Genomic DNA, 24,577 nt, shown 5'->3' with positions numbered 1-24,577 from the left:
AGAGTGTACACACTTTGTTTTTTTTCTACCTTTCTACGCTGCGTGACGTTCTTCACTCGTCCAACAGGTGTCACTCTCTCTGCATCTTCTTCTCCTCTGAACTCTTTTGACTCTTGTTCCTCTGCATGAACCTTCAACCTGGAAGAAAGCGATTCACTGGAGTCTGTAAGCAGCGAGATGCATCTGCTGAGAGTCTTTGTACTCCACTTGTGTATATCTATATATTTTTTTATTTGCAGCAGTGTAGGTGAAAGGTCTCGGGAGTGGGTGGACTTAATGTGCAGAGCAGCAGCAACCGTGTGCAAAATGATGTGCAGGCACCATCGGAAGAGTCTGCAGGAAGGTTAAATACTGATATGTCACCGCAGGCGGATCGATTTGACAGAGCTTTTCCTCTTGGAACCTAAATCGCCATCGCTTCTCGCTCCACACCAGCCAATGTCCTGATTCATTTGAGGGCTAATGACACACATGCTGCAGTGATTGCCGGTCATAGAGGAGAGTAATATCTTTTTATCTTTAATAACAGGCCAGAAATGTGCTGTGAGCTCAGCGGAGTGAGTCCCCATCACAGGATGAAGGCTGACACACTTCGCTTGCTGTAATATCGAAACATCACATCAATCTGAAGACGGACCGGCTGAAGCGGACCGCAGGAACATGAACGTCATCTAACGTGAGTGACAGTGCATTTAAAAAAAAAGAAAAAAGAAAAAGAGCAAAAAAAGAGAAGGCTTCCACGTGTTTTAAAGGTCAGTCCGCTCAACAGCTTAAAATAAAAGTGTCATTTCACTGATTGGCTCTGCTGCATAATGTGCAAACAGGCTTATCGTCACTGTCGGTGTAAAACAAAAGCAGCCGATGAGCGACCGCCCGACACGTCGGAAAGGTCAAGTCGTTTAGAAGAATAGGTGCAAAGACGAGGCGTCACTTCCCTGCACGCCTGCCAGTTCCTAAATATAAGCAGCTAATCTGATGAGGAGGATGATGATGATGATGATGATGATGATGATGATGACACACAAAGTCACAATAAAAATGGAAATTCATTCCTTGCTTCTCTTTGAATTCACGACTTCCTGACTTTGTCTCAGCGCATAAATTATTTACATACTCGCCTGCAAACCTGCTATATTTTATTCTGTCTGATAACTGTGTGAAAATATACACCTGTTAAGTATTTTGAATGAATTGTTATGGCTGTATTGATCAGAAACTCAATAACGCAGCAGGTCAATCCGTCCTCACGATCACTGGCTTCAACACACGAGGGCTGAAGAATATCGACTCCCTGACAGGTGAATCACTTCACCTGACTGTCGTTAGCACGTAACGATGACGTTATCCTTGAAAGAACTGTTGTATTCTTCAGCGCCGCGTTTAATTTCAGCTGTGGATCGAATAACACAGGATTGCTGGACTTATTTCATTGTTCAACAAACACCATCGCTGATGTACGTCCGTTTACACACCAGCTGCTTTAAAGTCTTCTTCGTGTTGCGTTCAGTGTCTGTCCTGCTCTCTGACTCTCCGTGAACAGGTGACGAAATAAAAAGCAGTGGACTTTTTCTGGGTTTTAAGATAGTTTGGACAGGACGGTTTGCTTTATGGAGGTCTCGGTCCTGACTGGATCAAGTGATCAACACTCTGTAGAGCTATTTAATAGTTATTTATTAAAATACAGCAAAGATCAGATGTTTCTTTTCACAAATTTCCATCACTGCTGCTGCTGCTGCTGCTGTTGTTGTTTGTTCAGGGTCGGCTGTCGACGTTCACATTGTTTTATTTCACCTTCATGAAAATCTTTGCAAAGGTTCATGAGACGCCGACAGTCCAAACAAACACAGGACACGCTGCAGGAAACGTCAAAATGTGGTTAAAAGTAATTATATCACCAAATCTTTCAGCAAATATGCAGAAAATACATTCAAAGCCTGTATTAAAACTTCTTTCTCTAATGACCGCTGGTTTACATGTTTGACTGATCGCTCTTTGTGCTAAAATCCCCTGAAGCAGCATGACTTCTCAAATTATGCCAAATATTGGAGCAAGATTATCACAGAAATCACATTAGTCACCCCAACAAAACGCTGTAATCTGCTGATTAATAATTTGCCTTATTATCTGTAATCATGCGATTCCTTCCAAGTCTAATCTGACGGCTTCTTGTCATTCAACACACACACACACACACACACACACACACACACACACACACACACACACACACACACACACACACACACACGTGGCTCGATTTCAGACGGGTTCATCCGGTGATGTGCCCCTAATGGATTCACTGCACTGAAACATTTTACCTCTCGTCTGCACTACCTGCCCTCAGAGTGGGAGAAAAGTACAAAGATTGTCTTTCTGTGGAGCAGAGAAGAGACATAATGTTTCCAGGAAGCAGCTGAACGTCGTAAGCACTCAAAATGGTTTCAAGACATCGAGGTGGTGAGCAGGCAGAAGGTGGAGACGCTTCGGTTGTGTTCGTCATCACACGTCTTCTGAATATTTCACGGTTTGCGATACACTTGGACAAAATGGCTTTTGAGCTGATGTTGAGATATTTAGTTGATTTGTGTCGCTGCCGTGAGTGTCGCAGCAAAAGTTTTTTACGTTTTTGAGATGATGAGATCGTTTTAGACGTGGACTATGCAGGATATTCGCCCTCTGACTGTATTTTCTTGGTACGCTTCTGTGTTTGGGATGTTTGTAGCTCACAGCCAATAACGGCACAAGATCGTAAAATGGCATCGTAAATGCAGCACATCTGCAGCCAGGTAAAGGCTCCTACCTGCTGCCTTGTCTATGTGAAGGAGAGGTGTAATATTCCTTTAAAAAAAAAAGAAAAAAAAAGCTGCCACTGGGGTCGGCGTAAACATGTGACGTGAAGTATGAAATTGCGCGTGAACGGTGACGTACAACATGCGTCGGAAGAATATTTAGCCCCGTCATACTAGTGTCAGTCAGAATTGCTACTCAGCTGGAGGCGGGACGCAGCATAATCATGAATGGCCGCCGCCTCGTCATGGCTGCAAAACAGACCCCCAATTTACCGCCTTCTGTCTAAATCCACGGACTGAGCTGCGAAAAGGACGGCCAAGTTGGCGGCTTGCTGCCCAGTATAAAATGGTGAATACGTCTCTATCCTCTGATGAGATGCAGACTGATTGATGTGATCTTGCTCGCTCACACTTTGGGCTGCATCCTCGATCGTTGTCCGGACGTCATCAGAAAACGGTGTTTAATGTCTTTGAGCCGCGGAGTTTGTTATAAATCCTGCACAGTCTGCCTTTAAGCATCTGACAGCAGCCGGTTAGCTTAGCGCAGCACAAACACTGTGACACAAGGGGAGAACAGCGAGCCGGGCCAAAGCCACAAAAATGAGACACAACTGGCACTAAACCTGAGTTATCCTTTTAATATCGTGGTGTTGTAGCTTCAGCGCCGGCTGCTTGGCATCCCCGTTAAAGTTAACTACCTCCTCATAAAGTCCAACTTCAGAGGTTGTTGTTGTTGACGCGGCGTCCCTCTCATGTGCCCTTGACTCGATATCTTCAAAGCAGCCACACTTTCATTTAAATAACTGCATAAATAATGGTGTATTTTATCTTGATAACATTTGGGTTAGGGGGGTTTGGAGTCGTGATAAACGGGATAAAAAGAGTTTCACAGTTGATTTAGAGCGCACTCCTTGAAAGAAATCCTTTGCACTCTGAGGCGTTCGACTCAAAGGCGTGAAATATTTTGTTACTGAATGAGTTGCGAATGCTGAAATCATAATTACACATTAGCTTACCAACAGCAGAGCCTCCTTATTTAGACTTTAAAAGGGGGGTTTTACAGAAGCGGCATCCGTCAAAATTAAAGTTGTCACACCACAAAGGCTCTGCGTGCGTCTGATCTTTTGCGATGTCGATTTTTTTTTTTTTCCTTCAGTGAAACTACAAAGAGCATGGTCAAGCTGAGGAGTGGAGCCGGGACATCAAGGTTGTTGGGTTTGTTTTTTTATCATTTTAGGGGCTGAACTTGGAGGAGTCAGGAAAGATCGAGTCAGGGGAGGAGAGCGGAGATAAAAGAGGCTGAAGTCTGAGGGCTGTATAGAAGAGGATAAGATAGAGTCTGGGAGGACGCATCAAGGAGACAGGCAGAGATGTGGAGGGTGATAGGAGTCTGAAGGAGGGCTGATGGTTCCTCTCCTCCTGCGGCAGAGAGCAATCAGGACACGAAGGAGACGAAGAAGAAGAAGAAAATCGAGCATATCTGTCATATTCTCCTCATCACCGCCTCTTTCATCTTTGTCAAGATTATCTCCCTTTTCAGAAAGCCGGAGATGATGCTGATGCGTGCGCTTTGGAAACAAGATAACCACGGAATGAACTTGGCATGAATCTTAATCTGACCTCTAGTGTGACCAACCCGAAGCCTCGCCTGAAGACACAGAGAGAGAGAGAGAGAGAGTCGTACTGTAAATACAAAACTCCCTAATGGCTCGTCTAATGATCCTGAAGCTGCACCATCGTTTCTAACAGAATGTTTAATTATTCTCCACAACCTGTGCAGAGTCGGCAGAGGTAATATCCTTGGCAGAGAGGAACCTATTTGCATAAGAATGCTAATATGTTTGGCGAGCGATGCTGTAGATAGGGCGGAGGCGGTTTTTGAGGATCTCCAGGAGGCCGGGTGTCGACGCCGCTCTGCTGGCAAATGTACACATTTAGGACGCGGACGAGCAGATGGTCAAGCTGACCTTAGTGAGCGATTCCAAGAGCTATAGCTGCGCTCTCCAAACAAACGGCGTGATGGGATGTCACATATCGACTGTGATGACGCCAAATAGGATTATTTGTCACGGGAATAGCCGTTAGCTGACAGTAAGGTGGCGCAGTGAGAAACATTAAAGGGTGAATCCGGTGTTATTCAACGTTTTTTTTTTCCTCTTGTCAGCAAATCTCATTAAAAGACCAGAACGCTGCTTTTTCTTTCCGAGGCACTCGTGATGTGTCACAATTTGGAGCCTGAACATTTCTGCCCTCTTACATCGTATTTGAATTTGTGAGGCTGGTGAATTATAAAAGTGGCACAAAGTTACATGTATAATGGCGTCTGTTCCCTCAAGTGTTGTTTTCCCTCCTGTTTTGTTCATATACACACGGGGGCTGCTGGGAGTTTAATTGTGTGGACATACTTTCCAAAGAAAACATATGTCACTGTCAGCCATGATTATTTATTTATTTATTTACGGTTGGCCGTCCAAACCCACAACTGATCCAGTCCATAACGGGCCTTCAGGCAGACTCTCTGCAGACTCCGTCGGTTCACTGCAATATTGACGTGACGTTACTTGAATCGTCTAAGCCAGAAACAAAACTGTACAAAATCAGGATGCAGAAATATGTAAAAGAGAATGTTTTTTAATGGATTATAGTTACCTTGCAGTCTCAGGCACTCACAGACTTGACATGATGACAGTGAACACATCACGGTACGCAAGTCTGGATGGTGGCGATTTGGATGCAGCCAGAAGAAGTGGCGACAGGTGATGGGAGGATGAGAGAAGGAAGGAAAAGGCCGAGAGGCGTCTGATGGACTGAAGGAGCCCAGAGCAGGAGAGGAGGAACGAAAAGAGGCTGTGCCAACATCATAGAAAAGCACTTTAAAGACAGAAGCAACACTGTTTGAGAAGTGGGTCACGGCAGGTTGAATGTTAATTAGCACCATTTTCCAGAAGTGATGAGGTCTGGCAATTAGCACTTTGATACGCACCGTTTTTAAAGTAACATCAGACGGCTACCGCAGCTCCAATTTGCCCAAATCATCTGCATGATCGTCAGCCAAAAAAAAAAAAAAAAAGAGCAGAAAAACATTAAAATTGTAAAAGTGCCCAGAAGAAACGCAGCATTAATGGACTGATTGGTGAGATACGTGAAGCTGCGTCTGCTGTCGACTTTCCTAGTTTCACACAGTTTTGACATCTTTTTCTTTTATTTTTATCCCTCACACGTGTTTCTACAATTAAAAGGTTACTGAGCAGCCTAATGAACGACAGCCGCCCCCTGCACAGGCACGTTGCCGCTCCATCGTTCCATCTGGCGGATCAGAAGTTGCTGCGACGACAACAAAAGCCTTTGAGCCAGGTGACAGGTGTGGTAAATAACCCTGTCTCTGACCCCGGCGGATTCCTTTGAGGATGCTGCTTACAGTTAATAAGGTGTGAGGCGAGCTGTAGTGGTGCTGTCAGGGCAGCGGGACGAGCAATGTCAGCTTTGGTACGGGGGAGAGATGGATTTTAAATCCATCGTGTCTCTCAGAGCGGTCTGAGGTTGTGATACGAGTGTCAGCGGTTCAAAGATGCGTATTGTGACCGGAGAGGCGACGGCGAGGCTGCAGGACTGATGAGCAATCTTCTGCAGGAGGCTTCTGGAGGGAGGCGAGTGGCTGATGTGTGCTTATAAAAGAAAATAACAGTGAGAAACAAAAGCTGTGTGGCTGAAATCCCCCGAGGTACATCGAGGGGATGTGAGTCGGTTTATAAATTAATTGTTTAACTAACTCTTTCAAGGAGAATGACGAGCATTGATTAGATAAATGCTTTTCTGTTTGAAACAACTGAAAACAGTTTGTCGGGGACTATTTCACAAAACAACCCCACGATCTTTCCCCGAACCTCAAAGTGCATTTATTCAACCTAACCAACGTCTTTACTCCAGTAAAAGTAAAAAGAGTACAGGCTCTGAAATACAGTAACTGAAGCTCACGTCATATTAATAGAATTCAAAGACTATTAGTAAGTTAAAGGTAGAATCAGTAGGATTTTTGTCCCAGGTGTTCCTGAACGCACCACAAAGATAGCTGATTGTTGAGTCTCATTCCCAGGACGTCAAATAGACACATGTTGGGTTGGTAAAGCGTCCCGAGCAGCAACAAAGAGAGAAAATCAGAAACTCTCTGCAGATACAAGACACTAACACGCCTTTTCTCCACATTCCAGCCTCCCTCTCTGTCTGTTTACGTCTTTGTTTTCGTCTCGCTGCGTCTGTGCACTGACGACGCGAAACTGAAATAATCCATAATTCTTCTCAAATGCATCAAATTAAAGTAACACAGTGGTTGTACAGACTGTAACTATAGTCGTGTTTTACATTGTAATGTTTCACTTGTGAGCTGCTGCTTCTGTTCATCATGCCAAGAAAACAATTTTACAGACTCTTGATAAGACAAACTCGGTTTAAACAGTCACATCGATATATGGATTTCTGCGATGCTGTGAATCTCTCTGCTTATCTGTATAAAGAGTCATTTAGGCCTCAGCTGAGCGTCTTCAGCTCTGTGCTTCTGTCACAATCAGATACCTCTTCACTTCGAGAGCTGGAAGCTTTTTATCTGACTGCTGATGCAATTTGTGGAAGTTCATAGAAAACTTTGTTGGAAAGGATTCGCCTGCCGGTCCACCGTGGAGGGATTCAGGTATAGACGTCTGAAGATTTGGAGCTTCGCTGATGTGATGTCAGACAAGCAATGTCGAACTCTGCTGCAGCAGGTGTAATACAAAAACTATCGTCAGCGGTTTGAGGCTGAAGTTCCCCAACTCAGAATCTATTCTCGGCCTGACAGAGGGACCGCGTGTGAGCTCGCTGATGGGAAAAGAGCAAATGTGTTTGCAGACTCAGTGGGACTTTTCCGCTGTTTAATCAGAGAAAGCCAATGTAGAGGAACTTATAGAAACGCTTCACACATTCATACGTGCTCTCGCCGCACGTGTGCCGGCTGGCGAACCAGGCGCACATACAAGCGCGGCGCTAATGGAACATGAGGAGCGTGATGGATGTGAGCGTTAAACGTGTTACCTGCTGCAACACACATCTGCAGAGTCACGGGAAATTGAACACAGTTCGCTGCCTTGTTCCATCCGAGCGGGTCAGGCTACGCTGCCCTTTTCCCCCATTCGGGTCTAATCTCAACTTTTCTCCGTGAGCATCACCTGCTGCAGCGTGTGGTGGATGAGAACGTTGAACAAAGTTTGAACAAAAATGATCCGTGCTCACATAAAGAGAGGTTGCTCACAGTTTGAGGGATTACTTTTAGCTTGAAGTGATGTAATTTCAATGCCAGAATTTTTAAGGTAGCGACAGATGCTGCAGTACGTTCGAAGGACATCTGTCACTTCAGTGTGAGCGTCCTGCAGCTGTCCCCGTTATCAGTGCAACGTTTAGTGTCGCTAATATACCTGGACATGTTGTGCTTACTGCAACCATTTGCATTTATAATGTTGACACTGTTTCACACGCTTCACAGTGGAAGTTAAAGTGAAACTCTCGCCAAAATGCAACCTTTTTGTGATTGTATATGAGTCAAACCTCCGCGCACTTTTAAGATTTACTGTATTTTTGTTTTCGGGTCGAGCTCGACACAACATGAAACTTGCTCGTATATCACCAGGGTCTCTACACATGAACACGAGTATTGAGGACATTGTTTTAATTTACTAAAAAGAACGTTTTTCTAACAACTATCATGTTGTAAAAGTGCCCCTTCACTGAAAAACGAAAATACGGTAAATCTCAAAAGTGCCTCTTTTGTCATTACTATGCTTTTATACAAATGTTTGACTCATATACATTCACAAAAAAAGCCTAGGTTGCATTTTGGCGAGAGTTTCACTTTAAACACTGTGAACATGCTAAACTGGGAAAAAAACACTAAAAATCTACCGTGCACAGTGTTGGAGAAGCTAAATAAAACACTTCATGACAAAAATGAAATAAATGTCACCTCTGGATTACAGCAAAGTAAAACAAACACAACACTTCTTTCCTTTTGTATCATTCAAAATTCTTTGTGGCATCCAGCGATGTGGTTGCAACCAACTGAACACCCCTCGTGTGTCCTCCCATACGTGTCTGCTCAAAACGCAAAGGTTTGGTTTGTCCTTTCTGGGCTTCTGTAGAAACATGGCAGTGCAACACAGTGGACTCAAGCCTCCAAGGAGGAGCGCCACGCTTTGAAACCAGTTATGAACCGAGTGATTACAACATCACGTGATGCACTGATGCGCCCAAAGAAAGACTCTTTCCTCACGGCACTAAACTGGCTGCACAACACGGAAGATCCAGGTTTCCATATTGAGGGAGTCCAAGCTTGAAAAAAAACGCCACTGAGCAGCGAACGGGGCTCCATCTCCACCGCCGCATCCCGATTTTAATATAACGTCCTTGGATGGCGTCTGTAGAAGAGGAGCTTCCTGCTCCGGAGATATAAAAGACTCATTGCGTGGTAATAAAACGAAACGATTCTTAGTTTCAGACAATTGAAGTCTAATGAAAACTTCACACTTTATTAAGTTACTATGTCACACAACACAACCTCAGACCAAACAGATATTGCTCTCGTGCGTCCTTCAGCCAGGTATTCATGATATCACCATCGTCTTCTTTAGACTAGATTATAAAACAAACCCACGTCGTCGCACTGATCAAACATTTTAACGCTGCAACTTCTCCTGCGGCAGAACTTCCTCCTCTGAAGTCGTGTGGAAATTATCCATTCAGTCTTTCTAAAATATACAAGAAATGCAGCCTTTACATCTATCGATGTACCCAAAGAGGGCGTATACACACACTTATTATTCATATTGTATTATTTATGTGTGAGGACCTGTTCCTTTAATTGTCCAGTATTACAGCTGTAGATGTTTTGAGCCTGTTGAAGCGCAGGCCGAGTAAAGATCCACACTTTATGTAATGAACATCATTCTTGTTATTTCCTCAGGAGACACCAGAGAACAAACTACACATTTCTTTAATACTCACAGCTCACAGATGCTCTCTCTCTTCTTGGATTATACCCAAACCGTTCAGACTAAAACCTTAAAAAAAAAACAAAAAAATGTGTTGAATAAATGCATGAAAATGGACGAAACTGAGTGTGTCCTCCATTAACGTTAAGAAGGAGCGATGCTCTCCTCACGGCCACAGTCTCGCAGTCACTGATCCTCATTGACCCTCAGTAATCTCGTTTAAAGCTTCTGGTCATTTGTAGTTTTAAAGACAGCGAAGTCGTCTCATTCCCAGTTTCCTCATGGTCACACGATCTGTCAGCTTAAATGTGAATGAACTGTTCTGGGCTGAGGGGGGCGGATTGAATCCCGTCACAAGGGGCCACGGCGGTTTGAGAAAGTGGGAACAATCAATTGTGGCTCCTTGCCAGAGATATGGGCTGTTTATCGAGAGGGAGGGGAAATAAGATGGGTCTGGAGATAGGCCGGAGGAGGCACAAAAACACTCTGAGGTAATCAGATTTTACCCACATTTCCATACGTGGGGCCTTTTGTTTTCTCAGAGAAAAGCCTTTAAGCTGGTGGGTTTGAGCCGACCGCAGTGTGATTTTCTGATCTCAGGAATCGAGTTAAACAAAAAGCAGTTTGCCAAATACTTTTATGTTAATTGTAACGGATGATCGTTCCTTGATTTTAAACTCTTAAATTATCACAAATATCATCCAAAAACGTCTGAAGTTGAACCTTACATAACTCCAAGCTACAGCTGAAACTCATCGGAGGATTACGGAAGCATGTTGATGACAAAAGAAGTCGAGAGCACAAAACAAATGTGAGAGCTGAGAGGAGAATGAGATTTTAGCGTGAGGGGAGACGGAATCGGGAGCGGAACAGATGAGCCGATTGTGACTAAATCTGAGTGAGAAATTTTGGGAATCTCACTCTCGTAACGATCAAAGCTGCAGGCACTCACCTGGCAGAGTGGATTCAAACCGGCTTCACACCTCACAATCTGTTTTAATATTTAATGTAAGTAAAAGTAATGTTCTGACCCTTCACTTCCAGGTGAGACTGAGAGCTGAACACACTGACTTTTAAAAAAAACAAACCATCTTTCTCTCAGGTTTCCTGTGCAGAATGAGTTCAGTACCAGTTTAGTGAAAGACGGGTGCTTGTTACAGGTTGGCCCGCTTGGAGGTGGTCTGTTTCCGGCGCGGCTCGGTTTGACTAAAAGTGGACATTTATTGAATTGCATCTTAACGCTTCGAAGGTGATTGGCGGAATTGCATGTTTTCTGGTGTCTTTATTAAAGTAAATAATGTATTAAGTGCCTTTCAAGAGACTCACAGGTGCTTTACATCAGGGAAAGAAAAGGCGGTATGAAGAGAGGGATGTTCGGGGCGTTCGGAGATGGAGCGTTGTGGACTGGAGATGGGATCCAGGTCACCAGGATCACCGTGATGGTGTATGAGGGCATGGAGGGGTTTGTAAAAGGATTTTGTAGTTGATGCAGGATTTAATGGGGAGCTTATGAAGTGGAATGAGGGTGGAGGTGCAGCTGAATTTTGAGCCGTAGTGATGAATCGCCCTCATGCACCATCCATACGTCAATAATATCTTAATTTGATGCTTTATCAAGGATTAAATAAACATTCAGTCCACTGTCAATATTTTACTGTTCATGTGTGACTCACAGACGATCAGAATGAGTTTGTCCTTCCATGTAACATTAATTCAGGCTAACAAACATTTGCACCGCAGATGTCCGGTCACACTGTTCATTAAAGAGCTGCCAGCCTTCATCGAGTTGATGCCGGACGATCAAAAGCGTAACATAATTAGTGCACGGCGTATGGATTCACCCTCCAGTGCCTCTCAGACTTCTGGTTTCAGACCCTGTTAGCTGCCAAAAGTCGCCCACGAACGTCACCAGGCGCCTGGCACAGATTTGTCTGAGACGAGCACAAACCAGAATGTCCTGCAGATCTCTGTCCGGTGGGGTTTTTGGTCCGTGTTCAGCTGGTCCAGCCTCTGATCATCCAGAGTGTTTCCTCCAAACCCCAGCGGGTCGTGGCAGGCTGCACTGTTTACTTGTTCTCATAGCTTCTTGTTTGCTGTACGGTTAATTTAATGTCACAGGAATTCACATGCCCGCGTGCCCACAGAGTCTACGAACGACGCAATTACACCAGTAAACAAACGCTATAATGTAAAATTGAATTTTTGTTTAATAATACATGGAGGTAAATCTGGGAAGGGGGTTTAAACGTGGGGTTTCACAAAATTGAGCTCTTTCTCATCGCGTAACTTTTTTTCACTTTCTCGAATTAGATTCAGGTTTAGAATATCGTCGGTGTGACTGTTTAATCACATTTTCATGGGAAAGGAAATTGTCTCTGCAGTAAAACGTACACAGAACACACAGGAGGGACGAGGAAGGAGGAAAACACCAACTTAATAGCAGAAAATTGTTGTAATGTTCCAGTTGCGATGGTAGACCTGAAAAACGATGCAAATAAAGACAGCAGGAGTCAATAAAAGTACGTATGCAAATATGCTAAGCGTGCAGTTAGACCATTACTGCCTGTGTGAAATGGTTATCGCCGTGAAAATGAAGCTTTTGCTCATTTCTCAGTATTATCTTGCCGTTTGGAAATGTGCGGGGAAAATCAAACGGGAGCGATAGAAATACGAAGGCAGCAATAAAACCGTAATTTATTACAGGAGGGCCAACAGTGGAGAAAGTGATGACACAGTATATTTAATCTACGATCACAACATGTGAGACTATACGAAGACTTTGGCATATTATTCATTTTGCACTCAGCTCGGTGGGAAAATCTCATCATGAGAGTCATTTTACATGTTTGTTCATTGCACGGAGAGAACGTTACTCCCAGAATCTCCTCTTGGACGTGACGAGCGTGGAGATGAAAACAGTTTGTTGGACCAGAGTGTAGTTTCTGCACCGTGAACGACTTACACAGCAGCACTCAGAGGCGACGACTTTTATTTAATCAATTATACATAGAATGAAGTCGTGTCAGGAGGGGAGACGTGACATTTCAAACAAAAACGCTCTCATACACACATCAAGTGAATTTATTTCACAGAAGACTGAGAGGAAGTACACAACACTTCTCTCTCCCACAGAAAACACTGCTCCTGAAAGCCTCGTCGTGATCCCGCTGGTACTTCTGTGACATTGTGACATCACATTATGTCAGCATGTCACACATTTGCTGGCTCAGGCGTGTGTGAGCTGACCAATCACAGCAGACTGGGTATTCAGGAGGGAGGGGCCTTAAAGAGACAGGAGCCAAACCTGAGGGGGGGAAACAGGAAGACGGAGCAGCTAACTTTCTTTCTACCTACAAATTATTGCAAGCTTAGTTGGCTTGTTATCTTAGTTGCTGTGTTCTGTATCTAATAATTTGCCTCTTGGCTTTCTTGACCCGACCGTCTCTCCCCAACCTCTTCCTTTGCAGACTCGTCACTCTTTATATTTGCCTTCTTTTCCTGGCTTCCTCCTTTACTGCCGTGCTGACAACAGAGGTCGCCACCGAACAAGAAATGCAAATAAACGTTGTGATAATCTGCTTTGTGGTTGTTTATCTGATGAGGATAGTTTCCAGTTTTTCTGATGAATTTGGTGTTTGAGGATCACCGTTTGACCACATCAAGGCTTAAACACCAAGAAAAATAAACCGTCTATACCCACTGGCCATCTTGAAAACAAGAACCTCTGCGTTCAATTAACCCCCCCAAAAAAAAGAGTTGCATCTCTTCCACCAGCCTCTGTGGAGCCTTCTCGCACTAATACAGCATTCAGTGTCCACACCGCTCTGCTGGAAAGTCTCTTAGATCTGAGCTTGTCATCCGCTGCACTCCCTCTTTCATACTGCACTGGAATAATGATTTAAAGTATCACGGCCAAAATAGCGTGAACAAATGGAAGGCGAGCGGCGCCGAGCTCCATTCTTCAAAGATGAGCTACAAAGCTTCCATTTGATGTGATTATATGGTTCTTCGTCTCATCATGAGCATGTTACTTCTTATTTAAGAAGACGGGGAAGCGGAATGATGAACTCTTTTAACTAGAACAACTTTTAGTGAGCCTCCTGGAAGATTTTAGTTTTGGGGCCGAGTGTCAGAAAAACTGTTTTTTCAAGAAAGTTTTTCTTTAGACGTCTGGTGGTGCGAAGCTTGTCGAATTAGGATGGTTCATTTTGATCTTTGTGACTATTTGACTGTGTATCTGTGGATTAAGAGAAAAGAAAATACATAAAGTTTCAGATAAGATTCCTCCTCTGGTCCGTCCTGCTGCTCCTCTCAGCTCCTCCGTCACCTCTCCTGACTCCGAACAATCCCGGGACCGATTCCCAGTCCATTAACGCGGAGCACATGTTTCTCATACTCATTCAGAACGGTACAGCTTTCATCAAAACATGCTTTGATGTAAAACAGCAGCTCCTTTTGATGGTGGAGTCATTTGAATTCAAGTAAACAAAGTCAGTGAACGCCTCCCATTATCATAAACACCAGACGCTGCATCCATACTGATGTCTCTTCACCTGACCTGCACACCTGTTCCCACCTCACTCACTCATCAGCCGCTACGTTTACATGATGTTAGAAAAAGTCTATTGCTGTAGTCTGACTTAAACCGGACTTTTTAAACATGCAAGTCAGACATAAAATCGTACTAACTCAAGCTTCTCAAAGTCGGACTAACACATGCTGATAACGCGGTTGGAAGTCAACTTTTCATGTCCTTAGTTGGACCTGAACCGGCCTTCGAGTTCTGTGCATTGACCCAGAAGTCATCTAGTGGCATAAATCCAAGTCAGGAATCGTGTGTTTTATTTGTCCTAAAGGTAGAGTACGTACGACGGGTACATCCATGTTTTCAGCGTGCTCTGTGCAGCCTGTTGGTTGCTTCTTACGTAACGTAATGGGTTCAACTGGCTGAAGGTCCAGTAGCAGCAGGATGAAACGCTGCATATCGTCATCAGACATACTTCTTGTCTATAAACCCACTCTCCTCGAGCTGATCGAGCTGTGACGAGTAGCTCGACTTCAGTGTGCATGGAAACGTACCAAGTGTCTTCTTACCAGCAGACTGAGGAACAGCTTTTATTCCTCAGACTCCTTAACAAATAACACAATTCAGCCATCCGTTTAAAATGTGATGATGAACGTACATCATGCAGCTTGACGCCCGATCACTCCCAGCGGACGCTCCAGTCCTACCAGCTCTGCCACAGCTGGGTTGGATTACGCGTTCTCTGAGAAGAGTTATCAGAGCAGAGAATATTATATTATTTTTGATGTTGCAGTGACGATAATCCTGCAGCTTTCTATCTAATACTTTTAGGATTTGCTGACAGGGTGAGTTCACAGGCCTCAGTGTCGTCACACCTGCCTGTGACGGAGCTGTAATGCAGTAAAACACAGATGGAGGAAGATCAGCAGATCTACAAGAGGCTTTGCAGCAGACGAAGATCACTGATGCTCTTAAAATTATTCAGATAAAAAAGGTTTTAATGAGGCTGTTGACTTGCTATTTAACATGCGTCCCATGCGATGACCTCACCACTGATTAAAGTGTCGGGTGTAACAGTCTAACATGTATTTAATCTAACAACTAACACATCCACCCACATCGTTTTTCTCTTTTAAGGCACGCTGATGGATCAGACAATTAAACTGCAGCTCATGATGCATGGAAGGGGGGTGTCCATAAATCCATCAGACTAACAACTTTGTAAAGCTTGCGTTACAAAATTTAAATTACAAGACGGTTCGACTGGAAGTCTGTTCGTATTCTGCATGGAAAACATGGAAAACAGTTCAGGTGAAGCAGCGGAGAGAAAACAAAAGCTGTGTTCGTGAATGAAGTTCACAGAAAGTCAGATTATCGTACATTGTGGCTTTTATTGATTGTATATCGTACGATTTCTTGTATATCTGGCAACACTGATTCTGTAATTCTCCGGTACGACACAGCCAAAGTAAGAAACGACCTTCTGTAGCTTTGCCACCACATCCTGCATGCTGTAAATGAAATACAGAAACACAGTAAATGGTTATTTATGATTCATTAGGCAGCAATAAGACATGTCTGGACTGGACTGTATCAAGAGGAAAAGCTTCTCGTCTTTAACTAGAACAGAAGAAGAAACGGTTTCAGACGCTTAAATAAAAACTGAATTCACTCTTAGCGATGCGTTAACCTGAAATCAAACAGAATTTTTACGAGGTCTTCAGTGGGATTCACTGATCCTTTTTGAAGTAGAACTGTGAAAACTTAAAGCAGACACACTAGTGAAGACGGAAAATGCAGCGATTGTTAGAATGATCTTTGTGCAGCCGGAGACGAGAACCTGTTCTTTGTTTTTTTTATTTTTTTAAAGGCCACTTTTGAGATTCAGCCGCTGATGGAAAAAGAAATAATGTGATGTTGAGGCTCTTTGAAGACTCTCTGCGATCCGGGGTCACTTGGCAAAGACTTTTTCACTGAAGGCAATTAATTCTGTCGCACAAGGAAAGAGGTGCAATAGTATATTTCACAAAAGTTGAGGCCGGGTCAGGGCGGAGTGGGAGGAACAGAACCTGCAGCAGAACTCCTGAGATCAGAAACACCCAGTGGGGGGACAGTCGGACCCACTCAGCTGGTTTGAGGAGTTTATGCAGCTCGGACGGATTAAATTCGGCACAGATTGGAGAAGGAAACTGAAGTTAATCAGTTTGTTAGACGGAAGTGACACAACCTGCAGAGCTGTGATGTACGTAAAGCTCACAGCGCTGAATCAGAGGCTGGATCCAGGAACACACCGCCACAGATTCATCTTTGCAGAACTGGCTCCCCCCATTTGAGTCTGTCAGGATGATTCCAGCTGTTTTTGTGGCGAACCTCACCTGAACTCTGGTGGTTTTTAAGAGAAATCAAAAATAGAAAGAAAGGAATATTACATCTTATCTTGCCTGTGGGTTTGCTGAAACGTTCTCAGGACACAAACAACTGTTTCCTGTGCTCGTTTAATCCATCAGCGACCTCCTCCATACGCTGACTTTCCCCTCACTTCCTGCTCTGTGGCTGTAATAATGATGAAAACCACATGAGGCTGCCACCCAACATCACAGGTAAATACGGTTCGTAATAAGATACACGTTCATAAAGTCTTTTTATCGTTGGAAGAATCAGATTGTGCAGTTTTGTGTCACACTGATGGCTGTTGTCCTCACAGAGATCATCTCTCTCGTGTGGCTCTCCAGAAGCTGATGCACTGAAGTCATTTTGGATATCAGTATGCAGCAGATTTAATTTACCATATAAAAGGCTATTGGTCCTGAATAACTCAAATTTCATTTAACACAACACTGATTATTTGCAATATCGCCGCCGGCACGGACGTGTTACGAGGTCGTTTGAGTTGCAGCTCGGTGCGTCGGTGAAGGCCGGAGAGCAGCTTTGTACTGCGAAGCTCCAACAACAAAAAAATAATTTATAGCATCTCATTATATGTTTTTTGTTGAGGGCTGCTGGTATGTTTTCCCTCGGGACACCTCTGTAACACCCGTCCAGCATATTTACAGCAGCACCGTTCAGCACGTTTTTGTGTGAAACAAAAAGAGGAAAAAGCAGATTTCACAGAATTAAACCCAGAGACCATTTCAGCAAAAGAAAATGATTTTGTTCTCAGGACCCCACACGCGCTCAAAACACCATAAAGAAAGCTGATTACATTAGCTAAAACTGTTATTGCCTCAATACTATTACCTCTAACTCCCAGGGTGATTTCCTGTTAATGGAAAGGTGTGTAGCTCCCTGTGTGTGTGTGTGTGTGTGTGTTTGTGTTTGCGTGGGCGGCCGTGCTCTGCATACCTACAACAACGCCGTGTTTGTATGCATTTATTTCACATTACTTCCTGACCGCGGCTCGACCTGCAAAATAACAGTGTACGTTTTTGGGTTTAATTACAAAAAGCGAGATTATTTCCTGCCCTTTTTTTTTTTTTTTTTTTCTTTTTTCCCCCCGATAAGCTTGAGGTCTAATGGGGTTGTGGGTTTGTGTCACTGTCATGCCTCGGAGAAATGAGCGTGGGTGTAATGACTTGACAGGTGAAAATGCCAATTTACTGTAGTGTATCAGGACTGACCTTATCAAGGTTCAGGATTTCATAAATCCACAAGAAATGGCTGTTCATTATAAGTTTAATTTGACACTCCAGTGGTGTGTGTCCTGGTGAACTTCTCATTAAAGAATCATAATTAATCATAGTGTGTGTGTGTGTGTGTGTGTGTGTGTCTGCTATAATATCTCCCAAATAAGTAATCTTTTATTCAGCGCCGCTGTACGAGCAGTTAGCTAAACAAAGGTGTCCCTCGGTGCAACAGCGGAGCCTCATCATCGCGGAGGAGACGCTTTTTAATGAATTCAGTGCGGTTCATTTGTTTCAGACACGAACACAATGAACGCTGTCAGTCAGGCAGCAGCTCCGAGGACGTGAAGCTGAAAGGTGGAGGCGAACACGGCCGGACGCAGCCGGATGACGGCTGCAGTCACGTAGTCGCGTCGCTCTGTCCAAGAGACTCACATCCACTGTGGTTGTGTCAGGTGTCACCAGCTAATGGAGCCTGCAGCAAAGTGAATATTACACCCGGGAACTTTCTTCACCTTTTTTAAAAAAATCTCATAACATCCGGTCTAGTGCTTCAGGTTTTTGGAGGTAAAAACAGTTGATAACAACACTAAGAAAAGTACGGAAGCCCTGAGGGGCCACGAATTCAAGCATTTTATTTCTTCTGTGTTCCCGAGATAACGGGATCATTTTCAGATAATATACACATAGATCACATAGACTAATGTGTATTTTACCTGTAAACCCATCAGTCAGCGTTCCATGCCACTTGTAAAATTAATTATACTGGTATCTCTTGAAAACAAAGTTTCGTTATTTTGATTTCGAGAAAATTATCCCATTATCTCGGGGAAAAAGCACTTGTTTCAAGATAACAACTCGAGATCTCGAGAAAACAAATGAAATGAACTCTATCATGGGAAAACGGAGGAAATAGATTGTATGAATGCATGAAAAGAAACCTTTGCTGCTGATCCTGTGCAGCCGTTAGAGGCTGGTGTTGGACCCGACCCAAACGGTTCTGTCACGTCGTTGTTCATTTTAATAACTTTGCAGTCAGTCAGTTGATCTGTGCTCAGGAGAAATCTCTGAGAGAACCAGTTAGGAGCTGATTCCTCCTCTTTTCAGCTTCGGTGGCTGCTTGAGAAGTTCGCAGATTTGCCGGTTTTTTGCAATAAGCATCTAAGTAAGTTAGATTGGAAGTCGGCCAGTCGATCCTCTCCCTCCTCTCTACGTCACCACACTTGCACATCTCCCTCCTGGCAGCTCTTTTTGCCTGTTTCTGTTTTTCATCGCTTCACCTGCAGGGAGTAAAAACCATCAACGGGATCGCTTGAACTTTGTAGCTTTCCCTGTTCCACCCACTGGGAAACAGGAGGACAGACGTGAGTTACTAACCAAACACTTTTATTAATGCTTATTTTACTCACGCCACTCTGCAGTACTGTTGGTCTGGTTCGAGGTAATCTGCAGTCTGGAAGCAGACGACACTTTATGTGGTGTAAACGGTGATAAAAGACTTAACTAATGCCTTCGCTGTTCTTATTCCGCCCACGGCTGCTTCCAATTTTGTGAACTTCCTACTGGAGGCAAAGATCCACCGTCCTATTTAACAAGTCTACAGACAGGAAGACCTGCTGGTGACCCGGTTACTTCCTGTCAGAGTTTCCAGTGTATCTAAGCTTTTTGTCAGTCGGCTCACAGAACGTGGATTAATGTGTTTGAGGGATCGCTTATAATATCAGTTTGTACCGAGTAGTATAGAATATGGACCGGGCTGATCATCAGGCCGATATTCAACATTTTTTTTTCTGTCAGATTGCTGATATAATAAATTAATCTTTGGCTCTGTGCAACATCCTCTAAGATGTTGTTCAGTACATCTAGTGGAGAGGAAGTTTAAGAGCAGAAAATGGAAATACTACCTCAAAATCGTACTTCAGAACTGCAGATGTGCTTCGATCTGAGCTGCAGAGATGTTTCTGTGTCGGTGACGACGAACATGCCTGCTGCTGTTTGGGGCGATTGGCTGGTTAATGGTGCAGCCGACGTAACATGAGTGACTGAATAAATGGATTTTTTTGAGTTAAAACAGTGAGCAGTGGATACGTCAGTCTATTAGAAAAGTGATCCGGTCATGGTTAGCGCTCACGGTGACGCAGCTTCTACTCATGTTTATCATAGTTATGAGATAGTAAGTCAGGAATGAGCATCTGGAACTTAAAGCTCATCTGAGCGTCTGCCAGCGTGCGTCGTATACGTGTAATCAGATGTTACCTCGGCGTTAACTCACCTGCAGAGCTGCTAACACGACTTTAATAAGCTGCTCTGTGGAACTGCTGACCGCTGTCTCAATATGTTGTGTGACTCGGTGTTATTCTGGATATTTATAATCTAAATGATTTGATCGGTGAGTTTATGGATCGTGAACATCTTTATGTTCACTCTAATTAATAATAATCTAATTAATGATTGTTTCCTGTTTCCTGTTTCTGGGTGTGACTCGTGTGTATGGAACATATAAAGCTGGTTATTTATGCATCGATCTCACGCAGCATCCCGTCTGTCGGCTCCTCTCAGCATCAGCGTGGAGCCATCATTGATTTTTGCGACCCGGCTCGTATACGCCAGAGAGCGGTCCTGCCTCGGCCCGGCTCGGTTGGTATGCATGAGTATGAAAAATGCAATTTACCGATGTCATGTTAAATATTTCTTGGTATTGAACTCTGCGAATCAGGTTGCGCGTGCTGCCATACCTGTGCCCTCGGAGCGAGGGTTGCAGCTCTAAGCAGATTCAAGGTGTGTTTTTGGGTTCGCAGCGTCTTTTGAAGGTGAAGAGCTGCAATTTATTTAAAGATATAATGTACAAGAATTCTTCTCCTTTTTGTTTTTCTTCTCTCTCCTCGCTGTAACGCTACATTCCTGAAGTAAAGCACATCATCCCCTCCAGCTCCAGTCAACATGTCAGTACAGGATCACTGCTACAGTCAGGTTGAGAGAACAGGAAGTTGAAAAATAACCTCTGCTGTAAACTCTCCTCTGATCTGGTGCGACTCTGGGTGGTTTTTCCAGGCCTAGCCTAATATAACATTAAATACCGATCGTTTGAACATGTAGCTTGCTCTTGCTGGATTCTGGAATCTAAAACTCTAAATTGTCAGTTTAGTTTGTTTCAGATTTTACGGCTTTATTTCTGCTGATGGTTTCAGGCTCGGCTGTGGTGTGTTCTGCCTTTTTCAAATATTATTTTTATTACCACCTTGGACCTTACAAAGTAGCAATTAGTGTATTACAGTAATGAGAGCGGCTCATGAAATCATTTAACACTTCAAAGAGCAGCCATTTGATTCACATCCGTGCACCACAGAGATCATCGGCCCAGCAGGAGACCTGGACTCCTTGACACCTTCGTCCTTGGACTGAATATCATCCTCGCTGTCTCCTTCCATTTTTCCTCCTCCTCCTCCTCCTCCTCCTGTTCCTCTTTCAGGTGTTTTCCTCTCATCCTGCCTAATGATACATGCTAATTGTTTTTAAATGGGTTTTTTTGGGCCGGTGCACCTTCTCTCCCTTCAATTCTATTATGTCCACTGGACCGTGAAAAGCCCCCCCCCCAAAAAAAAAAAAAATCACACAGAGGCCGGTCGGACATACGAATCGATACATCTAAATACAAATGCAGACTCGAAGCGCTGTGGGCTTTTCTTTCTCCAGCCTCTGCACGATATAGCAAGAAGAAAAGAAAGCGTACCGGTGCTGCGATGTGCTCAGATCACAGTCCCCAAAAAAAAAAAAGAAACCCATCCACGCAAGAAAGACCACAATGCCCACGTCACATCACGCCAAAGAGAACAGAAGGCACCATCATTTTTTGTGTTTCTTCCTCCGCCACCGCCGCACACCAAGTGGAAGAAAATGAATGAGCGTGCACATGAAACGCAGTAACAGTTGTTTGCTTTGTTACACACTTTGTGATTATAATTTCCACTACAGTACCTCCACCCCTCCCCCTCTCCTCGCTCCATATGGCACACTTTTTCTTTTTTTTTCCTGCCTTTTCCATATCCGTGCATGATGTGTGACATTATCTTTTATTACTTTGCCTTGTTGGCGCAGACACAAGACGGGAGCAGCGCCAGGAGAGTGTGCCTAGAAACAATGCTTTCAAGATGAAAGGAACAAGTAAAGTGGGAAAAGAAGGAGGAAGATAAAAAAAAAGAAAGCGAGAGTGTGTGAGAGGGTTGTTTTTTTTTTTCTTTCTTTCTTTCTGCAGCTGTCCACGGCTTTTTAATTTCATCTGAGATTACTGAGCGTGATGAGCTTAGTCGTGTTGCGAATCCCTCCACGTGGGCTTCTCCGGCGCACCCCCGCGCTCGGATGGAGCTCCATGAATTCCCCTTATTGCTGTTTAATGGAGATGGGTACCCAAACAAATGAGCAGCCTTTGCCTGGCTCAGCACCGCGGGTTCTCATTAATCCGGATGCTGAGACGCTGATGGCACTAATTTTTCAGACTAAGCGGTGTCTGCGACTCACCGCTCCACGGCACCTCACCCCCCCGCCCCCCACACAACAAGAGAGAGTTTCAATCAGGGACACAGCCCACAGGCAGAGAGGTGGTGGTGTTCCTGTCACACCTGGTCTGTGGAGCTCGCTGCCTCCCTGCTGGATCACCTCCCCCTGCAGCGCCCATCTGCGTCTGCTGGGAGAAGCACAAAGTGATGCAGGCGCGATCAGAGTCTCGGCATCAGAGGGACGCCGAGGAAAAAAGACATAAGTGCAAATTACATCTGAAGCCGAACGTCTTCAGGATGCAGCCTTAATTTTCAGAGAAACGTTTTTGTAATTCCGGCTAAAATCAAAGTGTAATGTGAGCCGCAGCGGAGGGAACGAGACTGAGACTGTGAGATCGTGCTGGTGAATCACACTGAGGCAAACGTACTTCCAGGATTGTATTTCACAGTTTCCTGGCACCTTCTGCTCTTTTAATACAGGCCTGTTTAAGGCTTCGTCACGTTCTACATACAACTAATATCATGATGCATGTGTCTCATCTGTAAGGATCTATGTTGAATGAATATGGGACTCTGTATTTGATGTGGACACTTCATTCCAGTCTTGGTTGTGCTTTATATTTCCTGTCCTGAGGCCTTTGTAAAGTGCTGTACACACTAAGAATGATGACTGTAACAGTAATAATGTGAATTGTTGAGCTGCTGCTGCTCATTTGTGTTTCTGTGTTCACACGAGGCAGCGAGACTTTCTCTCTGTCTGTGACATATTCCACACATAGAGACGCTGAGACTGAAGTGAAACGCTGGTATGACATCGATCCGACTGTCTACTGGCTGTTTTTCATCTTTCTTTTTTTTGCTGAGCGTGTCACAGTTAAAATAAGTGAGACTGCAGCAGCCAGCGTGGCTCCTGCAACCTGTGAACATGGACACAGAAATGAAATGCAAGATGTTACTGCTAACAGACACTTGGGAGAATATACATCGGATTTGTTTTTACAGTATTCTTCACAGAGGAATGGTGAGGAGGTTCCAGCAGTCCGTTTGATGAGCTGTCGACTTCAAACTTTAGGCTCAGTCAGCATCAGTTATCCTGGTGATCGTATGAGTATGTCTCAGGTAAAATGTTTTCTTTTAGGTCTGATCTAATATATGTAACAACCAAGACTGAGTTAGAAGATTAGAGTTAGAAACAACATTACAACTGATGACCCTGTGATTAACAGTTGTATTCTGATTGGCTGTCAGTGTTTCCATCATCAGATCACTCTGGAAGGTGTCGTGTTCGTTATAGTTGTGTTGTGGAAACTTTTCATTAATTATTATATTATAAAGCTTTCCAAAGCAAGCAAAAAGAAACGTGCTAGAGTTAACAGATGGCTTAACATAAACACTATTAACGTTAAAACGTCCTTTATTCAATATCTATAAGCAGTTCTACAGTGAGAATAACACCATACTGAGGTTAAAAAGCATCTTTATGAGAACTTTAAACAGCCGTTTAACGAACACTCGTTACAAGTGTTTTACAGAATGAACTTTTACCGGCGCGACATTCATCATCTGTCAGTCTGCAGGAGTAGAAATATTCAGGAAGAACACATTTGTGTCATTTGGGGGAAGAGAAAAGAAAAAGCCCAGTTTTCATTTTTTTGTATTTTGCATACGAGGACGATTTAACAACAGGAGAGTTAATTAGTCATGAAATAGCTCAAAACGAAACCCTGAAATGTTTTGGTGCACAGATGAAAACACTGTGAAAAAAAAAAAATTGGAAAGCTTGTTCAATTCTGAAACAAAATGTGTTTCGACTACAAGACAAAATAACTCATTAGTGTTCATTCAGATTTCTGCAGCAACATAAATTACAACTTTTTTAAAATCAGATTTATGGATTTTGTTGAACATTGAAATGAATTTTGGTCCAAAAAACTGAAGAAAACCAATCAAGTCTTCTGGTCTGTATATGTGTGCAGCTGCGTGCATCATTCATTAATCCACACATTATCTGACTACAAGTCAGTATTGTGAAGAACGACGGTGAGGCCGGTGTTCTTCGTCCTCGGCAGCACTTTCAGATCCCGACAGCCTCCTTTCTTCCTTCTGGTCACTGTGATAATTATGTGTGAGCCAGAGT

The 24,577-nt window shown here is 43.8% G+C and overlaps 1 protein-coding gene across 1 annotated transcript in view; it reads left to right on the top strand.

Annotated features, from left to right (window-relative positions):
* Positions 1 to 24,577, top strand: part of LOC119025996 (inactive dipeptidyl peptidase 10-like) — a 244,104-nt gene that overhangs the window by 1,121 nt on the left and 218,406 nt on the right. The window contains exon 2 of the mRNA XM_037110048.1: positions 530 to 676. The gene's annotated coding sequence lies outside the window, so the exon portion shown is untranslated. The remainder of the gene's footprint in view (positions 1 to 529; positions 677 to 24,577) is intronic.

This window comes from Acanthopagrus latus, chromosome 9 (assembly GCF_904848185.1).
Source record: "Acanthopagrus latus isolate v.2019 chromosome 9, fAcaLat1.1, whole genome shotgun sequence".
Classification (NCBI taxonomy): Eukaryota; Metazoa; Chordata; class Actinopteri; order Spariformes; family Sparidae; genus Acanthopagrus; species Acanthopagrus latus.
This window is presented reverse-complemented; position numbering and strand designations above follow the sequence as displayed.